At 37.9% G+C, this 26993-nt stretch overlaps 1 long non-coding RNA gene across 1 annotated transcript in view; it reads left to right on the plus strand.

Moving 5' to 3' along the window:
* The window catches only part of LOC134481507 (uncharacterized), a 35966-nt gene extending 10991 nt beyond the window's left edge, over nucleotides 1-24975 (plus strand). Inside the window, exons 2-3 of the long non-coding RNA XR_015635525.1 lie at nucleotides 20964-21013; nucleotides 23057-24975. This is a non-coding gene — a long non-coding RNA (uncharacterized LOC134481507). The remainder of the gene's footprint in view (nucleotides 1-20963; nucleotides 21014-23056) is intronic.
* The last annotated feature ends 2018 nt before the right edge of the window (nucleotides 24976-26993 follow it).

Below are 26993 nucleotides of genomic sequence, written 5' to 3' on the forward strand. Positions count from 1 at the left end.
TGAGACATCCCTGGACAACAACTCAAGGAAAGGTACCCCACACGGGGTTTTCTTATTTAACAACTCTTGGGAGAAGCATTATCCACCTGCCAGATGCCTCTGTTAATGCTTTAATTATGTTTTTAAATATACTTACAAACTAGTAGGTTTGCATAAGGGCTTTTCATATACCTGTAGTTTTGGTTAACCCTTCTCTCCACCCTCTCCCCTGCTTACCCTTCCCAACCCCAGTGTTCTACCCTTTGTGTGTCGGTCATGTGTGCTCTACTCTTCCCCTCCCTAAGGCCTCTGCTTCCTTCTAACACCCTGTGTATGTTTCCTTAAAGACACACAAGAATTCAAAACTAGGATTTGCATATGAAAAAGAACATCTGGTGTTTGTCTTTTTTTAGGCTTGGTTTACCTCAGTCGGTGTAATATTTTCCAGTTCCATTCATTTACTTGCAAATTTCCTAATTTAATTTTTCTTTATAGCTTAACACATGTTGATACATGTATTATATACATATTATATATGCATATATACATATATACATTTATATCTATCTATCTATCTATCTATCTATCTATCTATCTATTACAGTTTCATTCTTCATTTATCTGTCGATATGTAGGAGGGCTCCATTTCCTAGCTGTTGTGAGTGAAACAGCAGAAAACATGGATGAGAAGATATTTGTCATAGGGTATAGAACCTTTTGGGTATAGCTGAACCATATAAAACATCTACTTTTAGCTTTTGAGATAGGTACATACTAATTCTCATCACAGTTTACACTTCTACAGAGTGATAGGATTTCCTTCTTCACTTTACTCTCTCTGGCATTTGTTGTCATTTGTTTTCTTGGCAATAGTTTTTCTAACTCAGGTGAGATGGTAGTTTTAATTTGTCTCTATATGATGCCTAAGGATGTTGAGCAGTTTTAAAAATATTTCTTAGTCATTTGTATTTCTCTGGAGAATTACTCTGTACAGTTCCATAGCTGACTTCTCTTTTTTCCCATTTGTTTCTTTTTTTAATGTTTAACTTTTTGATTTCTTTGTATAATCTAGACAATTATTAGGGAGGATATATTGATCAAATATTCAGTTTAAAGTGTTGAACAAATCCTGTTATCAGAAAAAAAAGCCATGTCTGTGTTTTAAAAGTTCTTCGAGTCCTTTCTTTACTGGGCAGTTCCTTGTGCTGATTAGTTTTTTTCAATTTGACACACGCTAGAGCCATCTGAAAAGAGGAACCCTTAACTGGGAAAATGCCTACATAAGATCTGGCTGTAGGACATTTTCTTAATTAGTTATTTATGGGGGAGGTTCCAGTTTATTGTGTGTGGGCCACCACTGGGCTGTGGTCCTGGGTTCTATGAAAAAGGAGGCTAAGCAAGCCCTGAGGAGCAGGTCAGTGAACAGCACCCATCTATGGCTTCTGCATCAGTTCCTGCCTTCAGGTCCTGGCGTTCTTTGAGTTCCTGTCTTGACTTCAGTGATCAATTATGATGTGGAAGTGTAACTCCAATAAACCTTTTCCTCCACAACTCCTCTTCCTCATGGTGTTTCAGTAGAGCAATAGCATCCCTATGTAGGACACAACTACAAGTCTTATTTATTTAGTTTTACTAATAAATAACAAGGGATGCACATAGACATGTACATTACATGGGGGAAGTGGTGAGTTCATTGGTGCTTAATAAACATGGCTGAAAAAAACCTAGACTCCTATCTTTCGAGGTTTATTGTTTTTGTGTTAGTTGAGCTATGTTTAATTCCTAAAATATCTTCACTTTTCTCATCCCTAAATACTAAAGGCAACAACAGAAGCATTTATAATTACTATAAGGATTGCTGTTTCAACATAATAATGTGAGACTGGTAAATAGAGCTTGCTAATATAAATACATGATAGGATATTTTATCTCTTAATATGTAACCCAGAAAAGAGAATTATGAAAATCTATCAATGAACATTCTGTATCTATGTGGTTCTGCCCTGGTTCCTTTTCTCTTGGTGTGGTAAAAAGCAAAGGTGGGGGAAAGGTACTTATTTTAGTGCAAAATTCCAGGTTACAGTCTGCCATTGCAGGTAAATCAAGGCAGACACTTAAAATTAGTCAAGAGCAGAGAGCATAAATGCACGCATGCCTGCTTCCCAGCCCACTTTGCTACTCTTATGTAACTCAGGACCCAGACCTAGGGAACTGCACTTCCCACTTTTACACCAGGTCTTCTCATGTCAATTAATGTAAGTAATCCAAACACCGCCCCCTCCCCCCCACTGACAGACACACAGTTCAGCCTAACAGACACTCTTTTCTCTAGTGTTTCTGGGATGCACCAAGTTGACAATGAAAAACTAACAACCGTCATCTCTTTCTTTTCTATTTTTCTTGCTTGATGAATTCCTTATTATTTTGTACTTGACTTTTATTTTTGCATGGGATAATGCATTTATAGAAATTTAAATAAGGAGGGTATGGACACAAATGTAAATGCTATCCAGTTCAACAGATAAAATTTGCGACTTAATTGTTCTCCCGTGGGTCCCTCTATAGTCATATTCCTGTCTTCCCCCTTAGAAGTAGCCATCCTATTGATTGTTGTTTCAGCATGTGTGCATATCATGTGTGACCCGGAAGACTCCACTGCACACAGAGCACTTCAGCAGCATGACAAAAGTGGTTTTGGTCTGGAGCCACCATTCTAAACTTATACTTAGGAACAGAGTTCTATGGTTGTGTGTTAAGTTCCCTTTTTTATGCAATTCCAAACTGTTTCCCACAGGGTTTTCATAAGCTCACATTCTTACCAACAGTTTAGAGTTCTGAAGTTTTTCTAATATAAGAAATTACAGTTAATTCATTATTTTGAGTGTATGAGTGCTTTATCTGTATATATGCCCATGCACTACCTGTGTCTTGTGCCCACAAAGGACAGAAGAGGGCATTAGGTCCTTTAGAGCTGGAGTTACAGCTGTCATGTGGATGCTGAGATTTGCCCCTTCTGGAAGAGCAGTCAATTCTCTCAACTGCTGAGCTGTCTCTCCAGCCTCACTTTTCTATATTAAAAAAGCTCTTGGAATACTCAAGTTAATAAAAAAAAAAAAAGCTCTTGGGATTACCAGTTTTATAAATCCGCTCCTCTGATCTTATGTGTTTACAACAGGGCCCATTGTAATTTTAATTTTATTTCTATTATTACTAACAAAGGTGATTGTTTTTATAAATTTCCTATCATTTAGAGCATTTTTTGTTTATTGTTTGAGAGTTTTATACTTAAACATGTGTGTTTTGATCCCACTGATCCCCTATTCCCTCACTGCCTTGTGTCCTCTACTTTCTTTTCCACACAACAGTATGCATTCTTTTATTTTTATTTTTTTGTTTTCTAATAGAATTTTTTTTATTGGATGGTTTACATATTTACATTTAAATGTTATACCCTTTCGCGGTTCCAGGTTCCCCCCCCTTTCCCATTTCCCCGTCCCCTGCTTCTATGAAGATGCCCCCTCCCAAGTACCCACTCCCACCTCAACACCCTGGCATGTCTCTACACTGGGGAAAGGAGCCTTCACAGGACCAAGGGCTTTTTCTACTGATGCCAGACAATGCCGTCCTCTGCTACATTCTCGGACAGATTAAGATACTTCCAGCCAACCATCAGACTGAGCAGGGACCCCAACGGAGGAGCTAGAGGAAGGACTGAAGGAGCTGAAGGGGTTTGCAACCCCATAGGAAGAACAACAATACCAACCAACCAGAGCCACCAGAGCTCCCAGGGACTAAACCACCAACCAAAGAGTATGCATTCTTTTAAATGCCTTGAATCCACTTAGTGTTCTTCCTCCACTGGCCAATCACAGAAGTTCCTTAACTAATGGTAGGACTTTGTAAATCCCTTCCTCATCCATGCTGGGGCTATACTGGCTTGATCTTGTGCATTCGGTCACAGTTACTGTGAATTCATGTGTACAACATCACATCATGACCAAAAAATAATTATTTCATAGCAATTCCATTTATTATTTTTTAAAAATCAATGATTGTTGTATTACACCAGTTCTGTCCTTAAATATTTATACATACATATATGTATATATATAATATAGCAGTATATATAGATCATGTTTATATATTTTTAATATATTTTTCATGTATATTTTGATCATATTCTTTTCCCTCCCCCCAACTCCTTCCAGCTCCCTCACCACCTGCTGCTTCACTATCCACCAAACTTCATGTTCTTTCTCTTTTTTAGAAAACAAACCCAAACCCAAAAGCAAAAAAGCTTTCTAAGGAGCATGCGTTTATACACACACACACACACACACACACACACACACACACACACACACACACATGTTTTCTAACTCGAAGCTATGTCTCTTCTTAGAAATCTAATTTTATTCCCCCAAGGAAAAAATGCACAGTTCCTTGTCGAAATGTAGAAATATCTCCCCAGTCTGTCTTCTACTTTGATGTCTATGCTGGTTGTTTTCTGTTTACTTATACAAACCTGCCATATATGGGAAGAGAGAATAAGCAAGAAAATGATTTTATTAGCTTGAATCAGGTACATAGTTGTAGGTAGTGTTTAAAATGCCTACCAGCTCTGGACTGGAGAAATTTGTCAGTGGTTAAGAGGACTGAATGCTTTTCTAGAAGACCCAGGTTCAATTCCCAGTATCCACATGGTAGTTCACAACTGTCTGTAACTCCAGTTCTATGACCCAGATAAAAAAAAAACTACACACACACACACACACACACACACACACACACACACACACACACACACAGAGGTGGGACCTGGGTTTGGTTCCCAGCATCCACATGACTTATTACCATCTATCTGTAACTCCAGGTGTTCCAACACTGTCTTCTGGTCTCCCTGGGCATACTCATGTTGTATTTATCTACAAACAGGAAAATTATAAACATAAAATAAAAATAAAATTATTAACTTAAAATACCCAGCATCTGTTGTAACATTACATGTGCTAATTAGAATAGATGTCAAACCGATAGACATTAGCCATAAAGATCTAATAAAGCTAGTAGAGGCAAAGAATAGGCTGTCTCTTGGGACTTCAAAAGGGACAACCATCATGCTGACCTTTACCCCAGATGTCCAGCCACCAGAAGCTGATAGCATATACCAGTGATGGCACACAGAACTGAACCACCTCTCCCTCTCCCTCCCCCCCTCCCTCTCCCTCTCTTTCTCTCTTCCTTCTTCTCTCCCTCCCTTTTCCCTCCCTCCTTCTCTCTTTCCCTCTGTCTCTTCCTCCCTCTCTCCATTTCTCTTTGTCTCTGTCTCTCTCTGTTTCTCTGTCTCTCTTTCTCTCCCTCCCCCCCCCCTCTCTCTCTGTGTGTGTGTGTGTGTGTGTGTGTGTGTGTGTGTGTGTGTGTGTGTGACAAACTATGTAGCTCTGGTTTGCCTAGAACTCACTATGTATTCCAGACTGCTCTCCGGATCTCACTGATATGAATTAATTAAAAAGCTAAAAATATTTAGTCCTCCTAGAGTTCATTTTTAATAAAGAATAAGACAATTACATCTCTTGCCAAAAGACTATCCCTATAAAGTCAGTTATTTTATCCCTATAGCATTTATTAAGGCATCAGGTTTTGGGAATTCTGGCATCTAAATATATGGAAATTGCAAAATATAAATTTGCTTTCTGAGTATTAATATTCAACCACTACACAGCTTGTTGCAATACGGAACACAAGGAAAAATAATTGCTTCTCTGGGGAAATTCTGAACACCTTTTTGTATGGGTTGAAGTCTGGGCAGGACTTCATGGTTCATTTTCAATAAATAGATAGAAAGCAGGGATCTCTTGTGAAGAACAGACATTTCTGTTCCATTTGAAGAGGGAGGCATTGTGTTTTATAATAGCTTATTATAGAGCAATAATAATCTCCCAAAGAGAAAGGAAAATTTGAGTCAGTTCTTTTTTTATTTTATTTTATTTTTTAACTTGAGTATTTCTTATTTACATTTCGAGTGTTATTCCCTTTCCCGGTTGGTTTACAGGCCAACATTCCCCTAATCCCTCCCCCTCCCCTTCTTTATGGGTGTTCCCCTCCCCATCCTCCCCCCATTGCCGCCCTCCCCCCAACAATCACATTCAGTCTTCGCAGGACCCAGGGCTTTCCCTTACACTGATGATATTACTAGGATATTCAATGCTACCTATGAGGTCAGAGTCCAGGGTCAGTCCATGTATAGTCTTTAGGTAGTGGCTTAGTCCCTGGAAGCTCTGGTTGCTTGGCATTGTTGTACATATGGGGTCACGAGCCCCTTCAAGCTCTTCCAGTTCTTTCTCTGATTCCTTCAACGGGGGTCCCGTTCTCAGTTCAGTGGTTTGCTGCTGGCATTCGCCTCTGTATTTGCTGTATTCTGGCTGTATCTCTCAGGAGCGATCTACATCCGGCTCCTGTCGGCCTGCACTTCTTTGCTTCATCCATCTTGTCTAATTGGGTGGCTGTATATGTATGGGCCACATGTGGGGCAGGCTTTGACTGGGTGTTCCTTCTGTTTGAGTCAGTTCTTGAAGAACCATTGTGAAGACCAATTGTAACTGCAAAGAAAATGGAGAAGAGCCCATAATCATTGAACATGGCAGGTATAGAGTCAAAAAAAGTTCTAAATCACCTAGAATCAAGTTTCAAAAATCTAATGAGTTTAACAAGACCATAGGATACTCACAGATTTGAGGGTAAAATTCGCAATGGTCTTTGGCAAAATTAAGATGCTTAGATCCTGTCCTGAAACCCATCAGAAGTGATGGGGTGTTTTGTTGTTGTGTGGTCCTGGGAGATCAAACCCAGGGCCTCTCCCATGCTAGGCAAGGAATTACCACTGAGCTGTACTCCCAGCCCTCTTTTTGATGGATTGGTTGGTTCATTAACTCAGGTAAGGTCATTAAGTAGGTCATGTTGGCTTTGAACTTGCAATTAATACTCCTGACTTGACTTCCTAGAAACTGAAATTATATTGAATTTTAACTGAGAGAAAAGAGAGGTCTATTAAAGTTAACACTGAGGGTTGAGAGCTGTGTTACATGTGAATCAAAGAAAGTTAATAGTTACTAAAGTATTTCTGACAAACATTGATATTAGTATACTGAGGGTATACTAAGAATTATGTGAAGAAAGTACAATTTGGAGGAAGAACTCAGAGCATTGTCTTAAATTTTCTGAATTCTTTAACACTTTATGGATGTCAAGAGGCATGCTACTGTCAATATTGTGAGCATTCTGAGGCCTAGAATGTGAGCATCAAGTGGGAAGGTTGGATTAACTTTTGTGTTCTGAGATAACAGACGTGTGAGGAGATTGGTCAGGAAACACTTGGTTCAGTCAAGAACATATACTTCTGCTGAACATCTTGTTTGTACTTGTCTGTCAAGAGTCCATCTCTACAGAGTTCTAAGAAATGGGGTTTTATTTTCAAATTTCAAGAGTTCTAAGTGCAGGAGAGTGTGGGACAGAGCTTCCTGCACTCACTTCTCTATGGACTCCCGGGGTGGGGGGATGCACACTAGGCCCCTGAGGTGAGGGGTGGTGTGGGAGGCAGTTAGAAAACTCTCCCTGGGTGATTCTGACTTGCCCTTTTCACCACCTGCTCTCTTGCTACCCACTCCATCCTGGAAAATCACAGAGTCAGTGCCAATAGTTAGGGTTGTGAGCCTGCTTCCTAAGCACTGATTGAGACATGCCATTAAATCTTTAGGAATTTATGTCAGAGAAAGCTTTCAGCTTGAAACTATAGTCTTTGGTGCCTCAGAATATATGTCAGAGGTTCCCATTTGACTTAAGAGTTATTTTAAAATGGGTTTACCCGACCTTAGCAATACATGGAGATGGAGGGCACATACAAATGTTTTTCTGGTTGTCCTAGGAACCCTAAGTGTGTGCTTCCACTTCTTTCTCACAGAGGCAGTGCAGAGCGGAATGAATTGAATGTTGAACATTCCGGCTCATCCAGCTAAGGGAGACGTATTAGCAAACAACTCCCAGGATGCTCCAAGAGACTCAGGCCAGGACTACTAGATGCAAGCTGGGGTTACACCGACATTTTTCTTGTTTTGTTATTTGCAATTAATAAGATCATGCCTCATGCCCTCTGTTACCTAGTGCTTTGGTTCAAACATGTAAATCTGGGATAGTTTAAATTCTCTCTTTCTCTCTTTCCATCTTTCTCTCTCTATCTCCCCCCACACCCATACGCACGCGCACGCGTGCGTGTGTGCTTGTGTGTGTGTGTGTGTGTGTGTGTGTGTACATGTTCCTGTAGGTGTATGCACATGTGTGTGGGAGCCACAGGTTGGTGTCTAGTGGTTTTCCCTGAACCTCTGGTCTCCATGTGTATGTGCACCTGCATACACTCATGCTTTTCATCAGATATTTTTCTGGGCAATTCTCTTTCCAGCCTCAGATATCTAGGCCACTTTCATTTTCTGGTGTTATAATTTTCCACTTGTGCGCTTCAAGGTCACCATGGAAACCTAAACCTAATAACGTGTAGAGAAAACAGTGATTCCTGAAACCCTTTGTTCTGGAAACAATACTATATGTATTTAAACTAATTACACCGCTCCAGTTAGAGGGAGGTCCTTCGAACTGGAAAGTTACATTGCTGCTCCTGACCAAACACGTCTGGCAGAGCAGACTCCTGCTGGCCCACAGTCACTCCCTGGCCAGCTGCTGTGCTGTGTTCCTTACCCAGCACCTAGACTGTCTAAGTCAGGAAGTTTTGTTTCCAATAGCTACTCAGGGATATTACAGCCAGAGTGAAGAATAAAAAGTGCCCCTGTCCCACAATAAAGGAAGCCTCCCTTAGAAGAATGAACCTGCTAAGAATCCACTGTACGGAACTGCACATTAGTAAACCAGCACATGGATGTTTAAAGAGAACACTGACTTAGAAGACATCCTGTCTACTCTTGAAAAAGTCATGCTTCTTTTCTCTTTTTTCCCTTAGCTTTTTTTCCATATCAGGATGCTGATTTATCATTTGGTTTTCATACAGAGCTAAAATTTAACAAATGGCACATAGTGTATTACTTACAGAGAACCTGTTTCTTTTTATTTGATTTTTTTCATTTAGGGAACTTTTATCTATTTGCTATATACATAAATTTTGGATATATATGTATGTATATATATATATATATATATTTTTTTTTTTTTGGAGCTGAGGACCAAACCCAGAGCCTTGCACTAGCTAAACAAGTGCTCTGCCACTGAGCTAACTCCCCAACCCCTGGAGGTGTGTTTATAATGAAGGGAATTATGACCTCTTCCATTCAGAATTGAAGATTCACATAGCTATCCTGGAAGCATGGTGGGTTTACTGGGTATTCTCCACCCCCTCCTCCCGCTTGGACTCATTATCCTCTGGTCTCAGTCTCCCAAGCACTGGGATTGTAGACATGTGACTCTATGACTGACTTCATTCATTCTGTTTTCAACATTTTAGCATTGAAATGACATTGCTGCAGTTGACCTAAGGCAGTGGCTCTCAATCTTCCTAATGCTGACACCCTTTAATACAGCTCCTCACGTTGTGGTGACCCCCATTCATACGTTATTTTCATTGCTACCTCATGGTTGCAATTTTGCTAATGTTATGAATTATAAAATAAATATCTATGTTTTCTGATAGTCAGTTGACTCCCAGAGGGTTCGATATCCACAGGTTGAGAACCACTGGCCTAAGAGTTCTCCTCGCAGGATGTGCTGTCACAGATACAGAGCTGCTTGTGGAAACAGTTGTGGCATTGTTTGACATATGAGTTCTTATATAGTGGTGATGCCCCTTCTGATCAGATGGTTGCTTCTCTGAGTCTGAGGGCAAGCCAGTTCCCATGCATAGACTTGGTCTCAGTTATGTTTGTTCCAGTTCATCAGCTCTGGTCCCTAGTGCTATAACTCTTTATATTTTTAATCCTTGCTGATTAATCCCAAGGCATGCACGCAATGCTACCGTGGCTGAGTCAGCTATACATAGTGCCTTCAGCCAACCTGTGAGAATCTAGTCTTTTTGCTGAGTTAAGTCTCTAGTTGCAACTGTTGGACTGTGCATTGCTGAGTGCTCTACTGATAAAAAAATTCTAATAATGCTGGACCTCATGATAAGAACTAGTTGGGATCAACTCAGTTTAAGTTTTAACTGACCTGTCTCTAAGATATTGTGTTTCCCACATGGTAAGGGATGTATAACCAGGAGAGAGTTTAAGCATTATTACTCTATAGTATTAATTTAGGCTTTGAATCTTCCTTCTTCCATTTCTAGAGTATTTTCCTCTAAGAATTTCCATACTCGTTCAACCACTTAATGTAAGAAGCACATTCTTCTATTTTTCATTACTTCAGACATAATTTTTACAATGCCTAGTTTTAAAAGTCTTCCAACAGTAGCTCAAGGTATAATGAACTGACAAAGTTGTTTTACAGAGAGGTTCTTACAGACTGTCTCAGACATTGACATACGGAAAAATAGAGGACATTTCCAGGTGGGAGTCTTGGTCAGTTCTTGGTCTTTAATTGGATTGTTGAATGCTTAAGTATGCTAAGAGGCAGATGGTGAACTCCCAGAGGTGACAGCAAGTCTGAAGAATGGTTTAGAGGATTTTCTCTGTCTGGTTCCACATCTCAGTGAGGACAGCATGCAAACACAATCCTGGGGAGATGGAAGGACAAAGGAACTATGGAAATTCTTTTAGCCCACACCTTGATGAGGCCTGGAGTGAAGGCACTGTAGAAGCCATGAGACTTTAGATCAAATCTAATACCAGAATATTATGTAGTCCTATGAAGGGATAAATGTAGTTGTTTATTTGCATAAACCAAGGATTACTGATATCTTTAAAGTTCTGATTGTCTATGTGATGTGCTTGATAAATACTCCCTAATATATTTGGATTAATTGATCTTCTAATTTAATGTTTGTGTTAAAAATGTACCAGGCATTTTAGATATTTTCAACAATAAGCAATGATAACAATTGGTATTATTCAATGCAAATAATGCAGAATTGAATAAAAGAGTGTATTCACACTCTGGCTTTCTTGTAGCAGTGGCTTACAAGCATTATTGAATTTGACCCATAGATAGGAAAGTAAAGGAAAACAGCTAGTTTGCTGTGACTTTAACATAATTGTAATTTTTTTAGTTTTTAATAGTAAATTTTTAAAAATTATAACAAAATACTTTTAGTTTTTGCAAAGTATTATATCAGAATAATTCTTGAGTGAGAACATATGGTTCACACCTTTATTCCCAGCACTGAAAAGGCAAAGACAGTTGGATCTTTGTGAATTTAAGGGCAGTCTTGTCTACATAGAGTTCTAGGCCAACCAGAAATACCTAGCTGAGACTGGCTCCTTACACACACACACACACACACACACACACACACACACACACACGCATGCAGGCATGCACACACACATGCATGTATGCACATACATCAATCAAAAACCCCACAAACAAAAGACACTGTCCCCCAGAGCAAAACAAAACACAAAAAGAAAACCAAAACAAAAATACAAGAACAAAAGCAAAATACCCCAAAAAACAAAAAACAAAGCAAAACAAAACAAAACAAAAAAACCAAAAAAAACAAAAGAAAAGGAAAAGTATTCTGGGTCGTAAAAATGAAAATGACAGTTTGGAATCCAGGTAAGCCATGTTCTTCCAGAACTGCATTGTGTTTTGTAAAACAAATAGCCATTTTATGCATGCCTAAAGAATCAGAGAGAAAACACCAGGATTTAAGAATAAAATGCTACAGACACATTACGCCACTGACTGCTCTGGAAACAGTCTCTGCTAAAGGAACTGACCTATTACAATGCTTGTAAACAATGTCCATACTCAGTGAACTTAGTGGTTTGTTTCCCCTCAAACCATTTTCCCCTTAAAAAGATGAGTCTGGACATCATGTAGAGTATGTACAACACAAACATTTGGGGCAAAGAATCAAAACAGTTTAGATAGATAACATCTTTGAGACAATCTGCTAATTTTGGCATTTGCGACTCATAGAATCAGGGAGAATGGAATGGGGTCATAAACATCTGGTGGAAACCTCATGAATTTGCTGCCAGTTGCCAAATGGGTTAGAGTGAGAGAGGTCATAGGATGTCTACGGCACTCACTTCTGGTAAGAGCACTGGAAAATCTGTGTCTCGAGTCCATACAATGGAATAACTTGGTGCTTGCTAATCTAATCTTGTATAAAGACAGAGGAAAAGTAGCCCTTACTAACTCTGACAAACTGACTAGTGATAATTTGCTCTCATTTTAGAACAAACATCTTTTTACAGGGGATAGGGGATGGAGATCAGTAGGTTAAATGCTTTCCGAGCATGAAACCCTGCCTGGGCTTGAACCTCAACACTGCACCAATGAGTTGTGTGGTGGTATTTCTAGCTATAAGTGTGTGGTGGAAGGAGGTTAAGAAGTTCAAGGCCAGTCTGAGATAAATATTACCCTGTAGTAAATAATAAAGACAGAATCATTTGCCAGCTGTGGAAACATAATATATAATAGGCAATATATTAGTTTCAAGTTACAACTCAGTACCTCAGATAACCAGAATCTTTGCACTACATAAATGTACCATAAATATTTCTTTTTAATGTTTGTGCTTGACTATTAGAGTAGTCAAGAATAGATCTGTGTGGGGAGAATTCTGAACACTTGTGAGGAAACTCTGAGAAAACAAGGCAAGACTCCTGTGATGTCAGTTTCTTCAAAACCACAAAATTGTCCTTGGATTTTGCTCTTGTGCCTCTCCCAGGTATAGCAGATCAAGTTAATTTACTTCATATTATTCATTAAAATTCTTTATTGTCATTTGTTTATATGTCACAATGGAAAAATGATTTTGCTGCTTATGGGTTGTCTACAACATGCAGCTTACCGTTGTGATTGCACACTTTAGTCATGTGACCTCTTTTAACCCTCAGGGTATGAATTGTGTGATGATCAGCATAAAGTTAAACATTGCATGAGATTTTATTCTGCCTCATTTCTCAGTTCCATTTTTTTCTGGTACCACTGCCTTTAGAGCTGTAAACAGTTGACAAGATGACTCATTCTCAAATAATGTTCCCACGGGATGAAGGTGAGGTACTCACGATCTGGCACATGCTGCAGTACTGGGGAGAAGATTGGTGATTTGGCAGTTTCTTTCTGGCCGAGAATGATGGGCAAGTCGTTTATCTTTTCTGGGCTGAGGTCTCCATCTCTCAGAAGAAACTAACAATAGGTTGAGTGTTGAGTTTAAGTGAAAAGGAGGCATCAAGAATGGTGTTGGGTTTGGGGAAAGTCACTTGTAGTGGCTATCACCAGGGATAGGGGTTTGGGAGTATGATGTGGTATAAGGGTTAGAGCTGGCTTTCATTCAGTGTTGGTCTCACTAGACATGGGATGAAGTCTTTACATGTAAAAGTCTGTGTAAAAGTCTGGAGAGAGGTTTGGGATAAAGATAAATATTTGTGAGGGATCCCCCATGTATGGGTTGTATTCATAGTTCTTACCAAGAGACTGAGTAGAAGAAGCAAACAGGTGACCTGAAGCTGAGAGAGCAGAGAAGGAACTTCTAGAAACTGAAGAAGGGGTCTCCAAAGTAGGAGGAAACTAGGAAGGTGGGTGAGATATTTCAAACACCAAGCAATCACCCAACTTCCATAAAGTAACACAAGGAGTGAGAATCGCATATGAGCTCAACTTTGTGATTATTAGCAGTCTGGAAAGGACCCATTTCAGGAGCAGATTTAAGAAAGAATGAGAGGTAAGAGAAGAGGCATTGGAGGTGGTGAAGATTGCTTTTAGAAATTTGCTGTGACCAGTGGAAGGGGAAGCCCTGGGTCCTGCTAAGACTGAACCCCCAGTGAACTAGACTGTTGGGGGAAGGGCGGCAATGGGGGGAGGGTTGGGAGGGGAACACCCATAAAGAAGGGGAGGGGGGAGGGGGATGTTTGCCTGGAAACCGGGAAAGGGAATAACACTTGAAATGTATATAAGAAATACTCAAGTTAATAAAAAAAAAAAGAAATTTGCTGTGAAGAAATTGGGCTGTAGGTGGCAGAAAATGGAGCAAAATGATAAATAATATTGGAATATGCATATGAAAAATTCAAAGATTTGCATAAAGAAGTTTTGATAATGGAGGAGAGAGAGAGAGAGAGAGAGAGAGAGAGAGAGAGAGAGAGAGAGAGAGAGAGAGAGTACAAATGGTTGGAGACATCATTAGGCATTCATGGAGGAGGTGGCTGTGTTTCTGTACACAGCTATTTCTCGGTAACTGGATAAAAAAAGCAAAAATGAATTAGAATAGACTAAGATAGCCAAGTTACAGTGATGGACAATATTTTCTTATTTTTAAAATTATTATTTTACTTGTGTTATTATTGTTTTAATTTTAACTGATAAATAAAAATATAAAATGTCATACACTAATGGGGTATTGTGATATTTCAGTGCATGTATGTATTGTATAATGTCTATCAGGTTAAAAGTACTTGTTTAATCAATCATATATCTGCATTTCTCCAACATTCCTTCTAGCTTTTTGAGATATTGTGTACATTCTCTCTATATATACATACTACGTATAGTAAAGTTACTTTATCATTTATTATCACACCACAGTGTTATGACTAAGTCTGCTCTTCTGAGAGGAAGTATAGAATTTTCTTTAAAACTGATATTTGGAACCACTGTACAAAATAGTAACTCTTCTGTTAATGGAAATGAATGGAAATTAAGTAAGTATATTGAAGAGACACTTTGCACTCCTGTGTTCATTGTAGCAATATTAATGTAGATGACATAGAGAATCAACCTTGGTGTTGATCAGCTGGTGGGTGAGGGGCGTATACAACAGAATAGTGTTCAGCTAGAAGAGAGAAGGAAATCCCACCATATGTGAAAGCACAGATGGAACTGGAAATCACTGTGTTAATTGAAATAAGCCAGACACAGGAATATTAACTATCCCATGATCTTACCACAATGCAAATCTAAGCAAGATGATTGATCTCCAAAGAAATCAAAATAGTTTACAGAAGTTGGGGCAAGAAGAAGGAGACAAAGGGAAAGGTGAGAAGTAGGGCACTTTCTCTTCTAAGGGAAATAGAGAATGAGAGTCTCAGGTTATAACAAAGGTGGGAAAATTGTTAGAAAGTGTGATAGCAAAGAAGGTAGGAATTAGGAAAATAAGCAACCAAGGGAACACTATTTTGCTGCAGAGCCTAGAGTGCCAAGCAAGGTAGTCTTGGCCTGCTCACATTAGCACTCAAACCTTGTATTATGAATGAATGAATGTATGTATGTATGTATGTATGTATGTATGTATGTGTGTGTGTGTGTGTGTGTATGTATGTATGTATGTATGTATGTATGTATGTATGTATGTATGTATGTATTTTTTGCTACTGGGGAAGGAACCTGTGACCTTACTGTGCTAAGCAGACAGTTTCCCACTTAAGTTATCCATCATCTGTAGCTTAAGAACAGGTAGACCTGTGGCTACAGTTTGTTCAAGTTCTAAATGTTGAAGGATAGTCTAAGATTGAGACACTCATTTCAAAGTTGAATTTCTAGGAATTTAAGAGTTCACACTCAGTCTTCATTTGAAAGATGAGTCAGTAATGTTAATTCAAACGGTTTCTAAAGTAAGTTTAAGAAAATACCTACAAAAACTCAAAGATAATTGATACTCAACTGTGACTCATGTATAAAGTCATGTTTTTATTTTTTGTGGAAAGATTTTTAAATTGCCCCAAATCTACTGTTCCACTGGCAGCTTCCTCCTGCCAAGGGTTGATCTTCACACCTTCTCAGTCTGAATACCTGCATTTCGTTTTGAACAAATCAACACTGTTAAATTCTCTCTATTGCTTAAAATTCAGCCCAATCATATCTCAGTCATGTTATTAGGAAAATAATCACTCACCACTCCAAATTGCTTCTCACAAAATTATTTTCTTCACATAACCCAGTATAATAACATTTAAAAATCAATTTTTTGGAGTAAAAAGGAAAATAAATAAAAGATTTGACTGTAGAAGCAGCTTAGTGAGTTTCCCAATAAATTTCTACCTAGCATCATTCTGTGTGCATTGAATTCCACTGTCTACAATGGCTACCATATGGATCCAGCCTATATGTCCAGCCTCAGCTGAGTGAATATCACAGACACTCCCCCTCTCCCTGTTTCTGAGTTTCCTTAGATCAAATGAATAGCTGCATAAGAAAAAGTCATTTAATTTTCAGCAGAAGACACACATCCACTGAAAATCATATTTACTACAGGAGGTCAGAAGAAAACTTGTAGGTTCTGGGAATTGATCTGAGGTCATCATATTTGGTGAGAGATACCTTTATCCACAGAATTATCTTATTGACCATTTTTTAAAAATAAGAACTCTATAATGAATAAATTGGCCAGTATTCAACTTATGGCACATGATAACCATGTGGCAACAACCCAGGTAAATTTTATTGTTACAGTTATAGATCAGGATTGGCATTTCCCTAGGTAATGTGCACTGGGAGCAATGATGAGGGCCTTATTGTAAGCTTAAAAGAGGCACCTGTTTTAGGAAATGCTTCAGGAGAATGTGGAGTTCTCCAGTATAATCATTGGTCCTTCTTATGTATTATCTACTTTAGATGATGTCATTCTCATTAGAGATCCTAACGCCCAGCAGGATTAGCACTAACAGCTGAATTGCTCCTCACGTCTCATTCATCACGGTCTCTTTAAATTTTCTCATAGTGGTTTAATGGACACTAGATATCAGAGTGGTGCTGAACACCACAGTGGGTTATAAAAATACGGTCACTGCGTTTAAGAGAGACTTTAATCCAGCAGCAATGTATAATGGCTGCAACTGCCATAAAAATCAAAGGTGTTGGGATAACTCTTACTAGGTTGCAGGCACACTGTAAGCCCTCTTTTGTAATTTCTGCTACTCAGCCAACAAAGAGATGGCTTTTTGTTCAACAGTTAGTGGTGTTGAACCTTTGACATGTGGATACACTTCCAGAGATAATGGATGTGCCAAACACTTACTTAGATTCTGTCTGTCAGAATGAAGATGAAGCCAGTTTGTAAGGATGAAAAGTGTCCCCACCTTTCCACTATCATCCATGGTTGACTGCAGAAGTCACTGGGTCTGAGCTCTGTTCTGAGGCCAGTGCCTCATCTCACAGCACCTCTTGTAGTGCTCTGTTTACTGATCTTAAGTGCCAGATCAGGACTTTTTGAAACCAGACTGAACAGAAGCAGTCTTTCTTTAGCCTTAGGCTGTTTATAGAGCTGTCCAGAGTGGAGTGATTGCTGCTACCCTTGATGCAGTTCCCACAAAAATTAAAATAGAATGTTTTCATATTCTCTCTCTCTCTCTCTCTCTCTCTCTCTCTCTCTCTTTCTCTCTCTCTCTCTCCCTCTCTCTCACATATGAATGGATGAATGAATGAAGAATGAATGAATGAATAAATAAATAAATAAATAAATAAACGGCATGACTAATTTTTAAAAAATTTAGCTTTAAATAGAGTTGAACCTTGTAGCTAGAATGAGAGGGGGAGGTAATTATGAAATATTCGATTTGAAAGAATTCTTCCAAAGTTTATCTGTCCCAAATACTCTGTGGTTTTCTTTAGGGCAGCAATCAATTTTCTCACCCAATGGTTAAATCAACTTGTTTCAGAATGTATCTGTTGAAACTCAGATTCTTCATTGCTCATGCTATCCCAGGTATAGGTTATATTTTCATTATATATTTCAGTCTTGTGCATATATTTAGTTTATCTGATAGGATCTTGAGAACTGGGACTGAGTGAGCGAAAAGCAGAAAATGGATTCTGAACACAAAGCTGTGGGGAACAGGAAACGAGAATATTGAGAATATAATGATATATAAATCATTTTTATTTTGAATTTTATACAATGTGTTTTGATAATGTTCACCTCCCTCTTCCAACTCCTCTCAGATCTACCCACTTCTTTACCTGTCCAATTGTAGTTGTTGACTTAAAGGAATGGTAAAAGACAGCCTTGTTCTGTCAGGAAGTGGTGGGTGAATGGGGATACAGGTGTCAACAACACATACTTTATTTTTAGTTTCTTTCATGGCCAGTGCTAAGCATACTTGACATAGCTTTCAACTGTACGACACTGTAATTCCACTGGTAAAACTTGATGAATGTTTTATTGCCTCCATATTTAGGTGCATTTTGTATCAATTTCTGTTTCTTTTTATTGTGGTTATTATCACTAGATAGCTCAGGATGGCTTTGAGCTCTGAGTCCTCTTGTTTAAACCTCTCCAGTACTAGGATAAAAAGTGTGTACCACCATCTCACATTATATTAATTTTAAGGTATGGTCCTGAGTTCTGTCTATCCTAATAACTATTTTATTTGTGAAAAAAATAAATACAAAATTAAGAGAATGTGTGAGAAATTTCTCTATGTTTACTATTGAAATTTATTATAGGATAAAAAAATTTCTACTAAAGTAAAAACTGCTTATTTTTCAGCATCTGTTTAAGTCAGTAGTTGGATGAAAGTACCATTCTTTAAATGTTTTGCAAATAATCATTGATAAAAATAATGGAAAGCCTCAAGTGTTTAGAAGAAGTGTCCAATTTGAAATTGATCATTAATTATTTAAAGCAAAATATTTTCATTACCTCTTAAAAGTTGTATCACTTTTAAGAATCTTTATATGTCTTACAAGTTGTGTTGGTAAGTACTAATAATTATTACTACAAGTGTTCTTCTAATTGATGAGTTTTGATAAATTATTGGTTTAGACATGACCAGAGTGATGTAATAACATAGACAATTTCTTTTAAAAATTAGACAATCAACTCATAACTAATAACTGCTTCCTGTTGTATCACATGTTCCTACATTTCCAGATCTCAATTGGCCAAACATGTTTAGTGTACTAGGTAAAAATTGATTAAGTGTAACATTTTGTTTTGGAAGTTAGAGTTCTATACATCTCTGAAATGGAGTCTCATGTGGTAGAGCCATGACTTAAATGCAAACATGCTTCTAAATCCATCAGTTATTCTTATTATGCTATCTTGGGTTTATTTTTTCTACTTAGATTCAATAAATTTGCATGAACATTTTAAATAATATGTAAAGCTATTAATCCTTTTTAAATCTTGCTAATATGTGCAGATTATGTATGTTTTTATTCAAGCGCCTTACTTTGTTCTCTACTCTTTTTCCAGTGAACTGAAAGCCACACCTAGTTTAGAATTTTGAAAGTTACAATTGATATTCTTCAGTCACCTGAGTCCACTACTCTCCTGTACAAGCTTCTAGAGACATGGCTTGCATTTGTATATGTATAAGTGCATGTTCTTGTATCTAAATGTCCATGTATATCATGTACATGTATATGACGTATGTGTATATATATAAATATGTGATTAGTTAATACTCCTTTTCCCATTCTTCACTGATGTACATGTTCATATATGAACACATACATGTAGATGATGTATATGTACATGTATATGCATATGAAGTATGTATATATATACATATATATGTGTGTGTGTGTATAAATATGTGAAGGCTAATACCCTTTTCCATTCTTCACTGAAAACACATAGAGGAATGGAAAAATGAATATTAACTTATCATGTATTTATATCTCATTTCTTCATCATTTTGGAAGCAAATAACTCTCTAAGAAGTAGTTATTCATTAAGACACCACAGGTGACATATTTAGCCTATAAGTATCTTACAAATAATACCATGACTAACTTCCCACATTGCAATATTCTGTCTTGTGGGACATTGTCTTGATGCAGTCATAAGGTAGAGTTTGGTACTGTAGGAAGAAGCTGAGGCAAATTTATTTTAATTTACTTTATCATGATGGGTTATAACTTATGGGAAAAACAAATGGATGAATAAAACCAGAGACCACAGAAGCACACATCTACCAATCATTGAGAACAATGAGAATGACTGCAGGTATAGTGATACTTAACATCTGATGCTAAAAAGTAATCTTTGATAGTATGCTGATATAATGGCTCTAAACCTTTTTAAATAAAAAAAAATACTGCTACTGATGTTACATCATCTGATTTGTCAGTGCTACACATATCAGTGTTGACACACCATCAGAGAGTTAGTGACTCATCTGCAGTAGCACTGACTATTCTGTAATAGCACGTCAGCATTTCACCACATATGATTAGTCTTATCACACTTCTCAGGAGCCACTGTGGCTTGATGTGTCCAGGGTGACTATCAACAAAACAGTGGAGAAAACGGAAGCCCGCTGCATCGTCTTGGCAGCACTCTCACTACGTAGGTAGTTGGTCTGATTTTTAAACGGAGTCACTCAGAAGTCAAATGGTTATGAATTGAGTGGGTGAGAGAAACTTTTGCCAAAGTACATTTCCAAATTAAAAACATGTCTTAGGTTGTCGGGTGCATGTAAAAGACTAGTTTTTAAAGATTAGATGGGAGATGATTCATGCATGGGTAACATGCCTAAATTCAGTCCCAGAGTCAAAGCACTAAAGTTCTTAAAGACTCTCATGGAAAAATTTTTGTTGGAATAACTTTCTGGCTCTTAGGTGGGACAGTACGTGCATTATTTGTAACTGTGCCATCCATTCACATAGGTTAATGACTCTCTTCAGATGATAGATTCAGAACAGGTTTCTGTATTATTTTAAGCTGGTTACTCTCACGAGAATGAAGGATGTCATGTAGCAGGGAAGTCAATGTGATTTAGGTTCTGTCTTTCTGTTGCCATGCTACACAATGCTAAAGCTACCTGCAAAGTTAATGCTACTTCATTTGTACCTAACACCCTTATTAATTTAACTTGTATAAGAAATAATAGGATTGATACTTTTCTTTCAGAAAATCAGTTGCTTTGATTTTTTTTTCTTAGAGCCTATCGGACCCAGAAACTCAACCAGCACATTTCCAAGGCATCCTTTGGTGAGTTACATTCCTTTCCTCAGCCATTTCTTTATGGAAATAAAACCATTTGCCTAATATACAAATTATTTCCCAGATCAGAGTCTGTCTCACAGGTTTGAGAATAAACGGAAAAAAGAAAGGTGGCTCCCTCATTTCGGGAACTGTGTAGACAGAACCTGTGGCTATGGATGAATTAGGAAAATATTTACCTAAAGAATTAAACTCACCTTGGCATAGTTTCTGACTCTCATGGATAATCTATTCTAGGAAATATAAAAATAGTAACAGCCTTAGGGCAGGTGGCATTTCCCTATCTGGTTTGGCAGAGGCTACTCCAAAAGCTGATTTCTTGCAGCTTTATTTATTGTATAATTGGCTTTTCAATTTATTATTCTAAAAATAATCTGTTACTTGACAATAATCTTTCTTTTGATTTTATCTTTACCCATAGAATGACTCATGGTTAACAGTGGAATTTAAGAATCTGAATGAAAGTACTTTCGAATCTTGGATTTGGCAGTTACTGTTACAGACAAGCTAAACTGTATTCAGGGTTTTCTCACTTACTGAATTGATTGATGGTGGTATCCATTTCACAGGCCACTTGGGAGAACTAACTCCATTAATTAGAAACAACACATGTTCTTCAGGAGCATGCAAATCATTGATTTCCAGGAATGTATTACCAAATAATGCTCATGTCAGAGGTGTGTGTGTTAAATTTAAATTTAACGTATTAAATTCAATGACGTTGAGTTATGTGTAGTGGTGCACACGCTCAGTGGATGAGGTGAGAGGACTGGCATGAGTTCAGTCTAGCCTGGGCTACAGTATGAGACTTTGCCTCAAAACCAAACCAAACCAACCCCCAAACTAAAGGATAAATAGAGTGACATTGAACAAGTTAGTCTATTGGAATATTCACATTATTTTTTAATATTGTTGTGTAGACAAACAAATTATTTCATATCATTTATTAAAATGTTTTTTTTTTGGTATTATCAGATGTGTACTAAATGGCAGTTTGGAAAATAGAATGTACTTACTATCAGAGAAGTAAAGTGTTAGCAGATAATTTTAAAATCATGTGATGAAAAAAAACCTATGTAAACACAGCAGAAAGCATTAAAAACAAACAGAAATCTGTGAGAGGAGGTTTTGAGAACTTGCAGTGGAAATGGTTTTGAATTGTGAATTTTCAGATTATGGTTCAGAGTTGATGTGATGCTCAATGCTCACAGATAAGACTATGAAAAATGGCACCATAAATAAACTGCTCTGTTGCCAGATAATAGTGACAATATCAGCATTTAGGGTGGATGAAGTGGCTAGAATTTTTAAAGAAAAATTTGGCTCTGTAAGACCCTCAGAAGTAATATACAAATTCAGAGCCTTAATTGCTAACAACCATGGTGGATGTAACACAAACACACACACACACACACACACACACACACACACACACACACACACACACACCGTGAAGTAACAAGGGGACTTATAAAATGAAAAGGATTTTATGAGATGTGGAAAAGGATAAAAATAAACAGGGGGCTGGAAAGATGGCTCAGAAGTTTAGAGCATTGACTGTTCTTCCAGATGCTCTGGGTTCAATTCCCAGCACCCACATGGCAGCTCACAATTGTCTGTAGCTCAGATCCAGGAGATCCAACACCCAAACCCTCACTCAGACATACATGGAGGGAAAACACTAATGCATATAAAATAAAAAATGAAAAAGTCATTAAAATAATTGGGGGTCTTGATGAAAGATATTATATATACATGTAAAAGTATAAAAGAAAACCTAAGTTTTAAAAATAGAAATTTATAATTATAATTTATAATTGTGAAGCAGTTTAATATATCTGTAAGAGTAAGAAGGGAGTCAGAAGAAACATGTTGAAAGAAATAATGGTCCAGTACTCTACCGTTTAATGCAGAATTGCAAATTACAGTTTCAGAAACTCACTGATATCTAAGAAGGTTAAACAGTGAATATTACTCCTGGGTATATCATAGTCAAAACATTCATAGATAAAAACAAGCATCTGATTGCAGGAAAATGAAGGAGGCAGATATGAAAAACTAATGCTATGATGATTGGAGACTTCTCACTGTGAACTGTTGAACTCAGAAGACCTTAGACCCCAACCACAAAGTGCTGAGGGAAAAAGGAAAACAACTGCCAGGGAAGAATCAGCAAAGCCCTCCTGCAAAGACAAAGGTAACCTGGAGACGACTGCAAGTACGTGTGGATTAAGATCATTTCTCTGAAGATCCACCCTGTAAGAAACGTTAACATGCGTTCTATCAGTTTGAGGTGATGTTACACTGGACCCAACCTGAACTGACAGCAAGGATAGGAAGCAAACTTCCTGGTTCTCATCATGCTTGTTGGTCCTGTCTCCAGGACTTTGGAGCTGAAGAGGTTCAACACTACCCACCCCGGGTGACTCAACGACTCCCTCCAATGTCCTGCTTCTGGGGAGAGTGAGGTGCACAGTGATACCCATCACTGTTTCCTAGACAGGGCTGTGCTGCACATGGACCCTGTATTGTGGACGTGATTTTTAAAGGTTGGATGAGAACAGATGTTAAATGCAGGGATAGAAGTGCAGTCGGTCTGGCATTTTATTGTGCAAGAATGAATATTTTGAGTTTTTTTCTAGTATATTATAAAGTTAAAAATGTTAAAAAGTTCTTCAGAGAAATTACATTGGTATCAGTTTCAGAATGTCCTTTTTTTTTTTCTCTGTGGATTTGAATAAAGAAAAGGAGTACGCTGACCCACACTAATAACAGACCTTCAGCATCACGAACTAACTTTAGGACTAGTTAAGTATCTCGATTCTGTTTTCAATATTCTCTTTGCTGCATGCACACCATGACCTTCTGACATTTAAAAAAATGTGTGTAGGATCCCCGGAACGGAAGTTACAGACAATTGTGAGCTGCTTCACGGATGCTGGGAATTGAACCCAGGTTCTCTAGAAGAGCAGCTGGTCTTAAAGATTGAGCAATCATCTTCAATCCCCTCTTGACATTTTTATTTCTTTCTGAAAGACATTTACAAATAAATCTTGGGGTTGGAGGTGAAGCTCAGTGATAACATGCTTACAAAGCATGCACAAGGCTCTCTGTGCAACTTGCATTGCAGATGTGAGGCAAATACACTCAACACCCCATTTTTATCTCAAAATCCATTGTATGTACTCGGAAGAGAGGTGACTTCCTTAGAGAGTGTTTGCATGGTTATCGATGTCAGCAACATCAATACAGCTATTTTGTATTGTCCTATACTCAGTCCACTTTTATGTCCCATATTGTTTTACCCAGCTGCCCTTTCCTGCAACAAGATTCAGCTTACATCACTACTCTACAATACACTCTAAAGCCCCCTTTTATCCGTGGCCTTACTCTTACTTGACATCACTCTCCCTAGTTTCCTTTTTACCTTTACTATCTGCATTGCAACTTTTGAATCTGAACTAATGAAATCAGACAGATCCTGTTTTCTATTCATTTATTCATTCCCTCAGTTTTAGAGGGCTCTTAAACCACGTTTGTATACTGGGCATGCATGTGAAGCTAAAATATAGTAATAGTGCCTTCTATGTACTGTATCCAAGATTATTTTGGAGGAAACCCATTCTTTTTCTGATAAAAATGACAGTTGTATGATTGCCATTAAAATGCATCTGTGGTGGGTGGATGTAACACCCCCCTCCCCCCCCACACACACTATGAAGTAACAAGGAGACTTAGGAAGGAAAGGATTTTGTAAGATAAGGAAGAGGATAAAAATAAATAGGGGGGCTGGAAAGATGGCTCAGAGCATTGACTGTTCTTCTAGATGATCTGGCTTCAATTCCCAGCACCCACATGGCAGCTCACAATTGTCTGTAACTCCAGATCCAGGAGGTCTAACACCAAAATCCTCATTCAGACATACATGCGCGGAAAACACTAATGCACTTAAAATAAAAATAAAAAATCATTAAAATAATTGGGGGTCTTGATGAAAGAATATTATATATGTATATATGCATATACACATACACATATATACATACATATACATATACATATATACATACATATATACATAAAATTAGAAAAGAAAACCTAAATTTTAAAAATAAAAATTTGCAATTTCTGGGATATTGTGAAACAGTTTAATATATCTGTAAATAGAATTTTAGAGTAAGAAAGGAGTCAGAAGAAACATGTTGAAAAAAAATAATGGTCCAGTACTCTATAGTTTAATGCAGAATTGCAAATTACAGTTTCAGAAAGTCACTAAATTCTTAGAAGGCTAAACAGTGAATATTACTTCTGGATATATCCTAGTCAAAACACTCATAGATAAAAACAAGCATCTGACTGCAGGAGAATGCAGGAGGCAGATATGAAAAACTAATGCTATGATGACTGGAGACTTCTCACTGTGAACTGTAGAACTATAAATATTTCCTTCCTTCTCCCTCCCTTCCTTCTTTCCTTTCTTCTTTCTTTCTTTCTTTCTTTCTTTCTTTCTTTCTTTCTTTCTTTCTTTCTTCCTTCCTTCCTTCCTTCCTTCCTTTCTTTCTTTCTTTCTTTCTTTCTTTCTTTCTTTCTTTCTCTCTCTTTCTCTCTTTCTCTCTTTCTTTCTTTCTTTCTTTCTTTCTTTCTTTCTTTCTTCCTTCCTTTCTTTCTTTCTTCCTTTCCTTAAGTCAGTCAAATTAGAATTTCTTGCCCTTCAAACAAAATTGTTTTTTATTTATTTATCTCCAAATATTAGACGTTGAATATAAATTAATGCAAATGAGATATTAGGATAACAATAGCAGAAAATAGTGCCCCACACCATTTTTTGCACTAAGTCCAGCTGTGCTGTGTTCTAACCATGGTGTTGGGGTCACTGACTCTGACTGATGTGCTTCTGTAACTCCTTGCCATCCTCCTGGTCCTCTGTGACTGCAGTGCCATGCACTATTATTTAAAAAGCAAACAAAACAACAGCACTGGCTCCAGAAGCCCGAGTGCTGCTTCACAAATGCATATGTTTGTATTCACTAAGGGGTCTCTTCTACATTCATTAATTCTGTTAGGCGACCAACAAAAATGCTGTGCATATTGGGTTGTACAAGCATCAGTGAGGACTAGGAACTAGCTGTGAGATCAGCACCAACAGCTGGAGTGCCCTCAGATTAGAGAGGTAAGATCATCATCTAGCAATTAGGGTCTGACAGAAGAGAATGTTCTCAGAACACCTGTTCCTGAATAAATAAGCTCCCGTTTCACTTAAAACCACTTTAGTCTCAAAAGGCACATGACCTCCTTTCTCTTTTACACACACACACACACACACACACACACACACACACACACACACCAGCCACACACACACACACACACACACACACCAGCCACACACACACACACACACACACACACACCACACCAGCCCCTTTGGGGTATGACATTTGGGTCTTGCCATAATCCAGGCATCACCTCAGCAGACGTTTGTTGTGATGTCACTACCATCATCCAGTAATACAATACACTGGATGATGTCTATGCCCTGTGGCTTGTGGCATGACCTTCTGTGGCTTGCTGAGTCATGCCAGCGTGATGTGTTTGGGGTAAGACATTCTTACAAGGACCTTTGTTTTTAGAACGACTATCAGAAAAGATTTGTTTCCAACACACTTGTTCCTTAGATATAAAGTATTTCAACTCTAAGTAGATGACCTGTCACAGTGCAATTGGAAGACATAATTACCACGAAGGTTTTATTTATTTACCTTTTATTTCTTTTATTTTTTTTAAAGGCAGATGATCTTCAAGATAAGACATGCCCCAGAGATGGAATTTGTTTTGTGGTGTTGGTGAGAATTACATATTCATTGATTCATTTTATGACTTAATAAGGAAAAGGCCTGATTTTCTAGGAACTCATGTTTCTTTAAATATTTATCAAATTATTTCTTTCTTGTTCTAAAATGTCATGGTA

Source organism: Rattus norvegicus, chromosome 13 (genome assembly GCF_021556685.1).
Source record: "Rattus norvegicus strain SHRSP/BbbUtx chromosome 13, alternate assembly SHRSP_T2T, whole genome shotgun sequence".
NCBI classification, from domain to species: Eukaryota; Metazoa; Chordata; class Mammalia; order Rodentia; family Muridae; genus Rattus; species Rattus norvegicus.